Raw genomic sequence first — 4827 nt, 5'->3', positions numbered from 1 at the left:
ATGTAAGGAGTAGAAAGTACAGATATTTGTGTAAAAATGTAAGGAGTAGAAGTAAAAAGTCGCCATAAAAATAAGTAGTAAAGTAAAAATATCAGAAAAATCTACTTGAGTACAGTAACGAAGTATTTGTACTTTGTTTCTTCCCATCTCTGTATATATATATATTAATATATTATATATATATAATTTGTTAATGTCATATTATTAATTAATGTCAGAGTAAATATATATAATATTTACTCTGACATTAATTCCCACGAGCTACAAACAACAACAAACAAATAAAATAAAAAACGTTAGAAAGAGGCATTTCTACTCTGGACGACATAACATGGGGGCCACCATCATATCTTAAGTAAAAAGATTTATGCTTGAGAAGATGTGAGTCTTGACTTGAAGCAGTCAGAGTAGGAAAGGCTTTTTCAGGTTAAAATAGTCTAAAATAGTCAGTGCATGAGAGGAGGGGCGGAGCTAGAGGAGGTCGGGGGACCATGACCATGGCCCCCATTGGCCACCCCTACTAGGTGATTTGTTGTTTCCATATGGCTCATCTAAACCAGAAAGCAGCAGGAGTGATACCATCACTACTGAATGTTCTTCTTTGACATTTTATATTTAGTAAATGAACCAGAAACTAACAATCATTGAAAATAATTTAATACAAATAAAGGGGACTATAACAGAATTGAGGCTTTTTTAATAATTAGTTTTAAGGTTTTACAGGGGAGAGTTTCTCTCTGCAGTCACATAGGAGTATTTGATGTAGTTAAAAAAACAAAAAAAACAATTATTCAACCCATTTAATTTATATATTGTGTAGAACCATAAATTGATGTATAAATATGCACCTATAGCTTTATTAAAATGGGCCAAATGAAAATTTAATCTGTCTTTAGTGATTTGTTTGGAAAATGGAGATGTGTGCGTTCATTTTTCTGACTGATCATGTGATCAGTATAGTTTGACCCTGAACTAGTTACAGTGGCTATTAGTCTTTAGCCGCCCCTCAGTGAACATTTCTCCCTGGCTGGCCACCCCATGAAACTTTCCTGGATCCACCAATGTTTAACAGACCTTTGCAGACATTTTAATGGAGCCCAAGGACTTTATTTGACAGTCTAGGCTGGAAATTTTTTGTAAGGAGAAGGAGAAATAAAATGCAGCAAAAGGGTCTAAATAACTGGATTCAATATGGATCAATCACCCTTTAACAGTGACACTGTGAGATAGTTGGAGCTATTCTATTTTATTTCACCTTGTTTATTCTTTCTATTATATTTATTAGACTCTTCAGAAAGTATTCCTTTGCAGGAGCTGAATGTTTTTCATGTGTATAACTCAAGGTAACTGCCTGCATGAAGAAATGTATGCATGTCACTGTATCAAGCTGTAATTTACTCCCCTTAGATTCCTTTAGAGTTACACCGTAATCTGTTACAACTAATGATAATAATAATTAAACTTTATTGATGTCACATTTATCATTTAACCCATTCCCTTGAGGAGCTGTGGGCTGCCATTGTGCGGCACCCGGAGAGGAGTCAGGGTTAAGGGTCTAGGGACTCCCTTTTACCAATAAAGATGGCAGAAGTGCTTCAGAGAGCGGTAGGAGACTGTAACGTAGGACATCTCTGCCAGGTCTCTCCCCACAGGTAAAAAGAATCTAACGTCTGTTTTCCTTCCTCCACAGGTTATTTGAGAAGTGTTTGGGTGTTTTAACCTAACAGTGACTCAACCCTTGGTACACTGATGCTGGTTTTTCAGTATCTCCCCTCTAGTGGTCAGAGTTGTGCCTAATTTACCATAATAAATGTTCATATTAAAAAGTATTCTATTTTTGCACTCTCTATTTAAATGCAATCAAAAACCCTTTTACAGTAAAAAAAAAAATAATAATAAAATTAATGTTTTTTTTTTTTAAAATAATTGTGAATTAATATAAGCAAAAAAAACAAAACAAAAAAAAGACTAAAGTGTCATATAAATAACCAAACAATGCAGTTGATTAATTATCAAATAAATCTTTCCATCCTTCCATACCAGTTTCTGGAAATAAGTCAAATTATCTATTTATTGATTATTATATATAATTCATTATTAATCATTACCTACCATTTATTAAACCGTATTATGCATTTTTATGCTTACTTCAGGAAATTTCTATTAAGTATATCATAAAAGGTAAACTCAAATCATTGCTTACAAAAATAAATCTTTTTTTGAAATGGTTTTTGTGTAAAGCTGCAGCTGCCTCCAGTCTCTTTTCTTTTATTTGGTTTGTTTTTGGTGCAAGCTTGTTTAAAATCTACACTTATTAGAAAGAAACTTATATAGGTGTGGATTTAGTTCTGCAGAGAGAAACAACTACATAGAAATAAACATCAAATGTGTAATTTAGAAAACCAATTTATTTTAGTTACTTATTAGTTTCAGCTCAGCAGAGGGCGCTGCTGAGCACAGACTCTACAGTTAAAACTAGTTTTCATCAGTTTCTTTAAAGGAATGCATGGCCTTTATACTATACATCCTTTTCACTATAATAACATATTAACTGTGAATAAGCAGAAGTAGTGTAAGAAACTATTACTGAATACTTTGGCTGATTGTTGACTGTGTCTCTTTTTCATGTCATAATGTTGAACCACAGTCAAAGCCAGAAGATTCGAAAGTAATACTAAGATTGTTTTTTTTTTTATGACCTCTACACTGTTTTTATTTATGTATTGAGATGTGTTTGTGGCATTAACACACATGGTTATGTATCATGTACCTGGACAGCAGGTTTTATTGCACCTCAAATAGTTTCAAGTTCTTTCACACATATTTTAACCAGGGGCTCCATGTTGTTGCAGCTTTTTTGCACTGTTGCCTTCCAGCAATTCAATTCAATTCAGTTTATTTCTGTAGCACCAATTCACAACACATGTCATCTCAAAGCACTTTACAGTTCACCAGATCATACAGTCAAATTGATTTAAAGTTTTCTATCTAAGGAAAACCAGTTGATTGCATCGACTCATTGACTGGAAGGCAATCCCTCACACTAAGCATGCTTGTAGCGACAGTGGAGAGGAAAAACTCCCTTTTAAAAGGAAGAAACCTCCAGCAGAACCAGGCTCAGTGTGAGCGGCCATCTGTTGAGACTGACTGGGGTTCAAGGAGACAGAAACAGAGATACAAAAAGCAGCTGTAAAAGGAAACACTCAGCCTGGCAGACAAGCTCCAAGCCAGCTCCCATGTCAGATGATGAAGAGAGCACATCCAGCCAGTCACCGTCAGAGAAACAGGAATACACTGAAAAACATCTATAAACAAAGGTGTTTATGGCAGCAGCACAGCTGATATTTATCTCCAGGATGGAGTCACAGCCAAACAGGAACAGACCAGATGAAGCTACTATGAGAAAAAGCAGAGAGAGCAGACGTTAGAGATTGAACTATTGTAACAGATTCTGCAGAGTGGGAGAATAGAGATAGAATGAAGCAGAATGATGAAAAGGGGTCCCTATGTCCTCCAGCAGTCTAAGCCTATAGCAGCATAATAGCTCAGGATAACCTGAGCCACTCTAACTATAAGCTTTATCAAAAAGGAAAGTTTTAAGCCTACTCTTAAAAGTAGACAGGGTGTCTGCCTCACGGACTAAAACTGGTAGTTGGTTCCACAGGAGAGGAGCCTGATAACTAAAAGATCTGCCTCCCATTCTACTTTTATAAATTCTAGGAACCACTAGTAAACCTGCAGATTGAGAGCAAAATGCTCTGTCTTGCAAGAAGGTCTTAATATTGATGGTTGGTCTGGGGTCTATAGTTTTGCATCTTCTCTTTGTGAATGCATCTCTAGCTACTCAGAGAACCTCAAAGTAAAAAAAAAAATGAAACAAAACCAAAAACATTAGTGTAAAATCAATCTCTTTCTAAGTGTCCCTATGGTGCTTCTATGTGCATGTTTGTTTCTTCTATGCATGTCTAGGTTACCCTGAGATGGACTGTCAGCTTGTTCCGGTTTTATCCCAAATCTTGGCCAAGTAATACGTTGCAACAACTGTGAGTTTAAATTATTGAGAACATAATGCAACCACACTTAAAATAAAAAAAAGTCAAAACTCTGAAATTAAAGGCAACAGACTTGCGTAAAAGTTTGAGTGCAACTAACTAAAGCAAATTAGTTTTGGTTTTAAGTCTGCCAAGCTGTGAAATCTGTTATTCAATTCAGTTCATTTCATTTATAAAAGATCAATAAACCACACACGTTATATCAAGGCTCTTTACAGAGACTTTATTTTACCATGGAATACAGAATATTAATTGCGATCCATGGTGAATTAGAAAAGGTAAGGAATAAAGTAAAAATCTCAATCTACTTAAGAATTTAGAGCTGGTTGTCCTTCTGTAGATAAAATTGTCATCTACATTTTTACGTATTTTTTATTTTAAACAAGAAGCTGTGTTGTAGTTTTACAAGAAATGAAATGTTATTTTTATTGGCAAAATCCCTTTAAGCTTGGCACTGATGACTGGCGTAATGGTTCGTTGTATTCACCTGCCTAGCTTCCCCCTGTTTCTTATTATTGTTCATCTTATCCACCTGCTCCTGCCTCTATTTAAGCTGCTTGCTCCAAGTCATTAGTGCCAGATTATTTGAGCCTTCGATGAGAGATCTCTAGCATACATTGTATGTTGTTCTCATTGCCTGATTCTGGCCAGTTCTGCCTACAGACCTTTGAGCCTGCTTGCTCCTTCCGGATTTGTCTGCATGACCTGTCATTGGACCTTTGCTGGTTTCTGACAGGGGACTGAACCTGGATCTGTCTCCTGACTTTGACTTGAA

This window comes from Cyprinodon variegatus, unplaced genomic scaffold (genome assembly GCF_000732505.1).
Source record: "Cyprinodon variegatus isolate N-32 unplaced genomic scaffold, C_variegatus-1.0 Scaffold140, whole genome shotgun sequence".
Classification (NCBI taxonomy): Eukaryota; Metazoa; Chordata; class Actinopteri; order Cyprinodontiformes; family Cyprinodontidae; genus Cyprinodon; species Cyprinodon variegatus.
The sequence above is the reverse complement of the archived record's forward strand: the minus strand, read 5'-3'. Positions refer to the sequence as shown.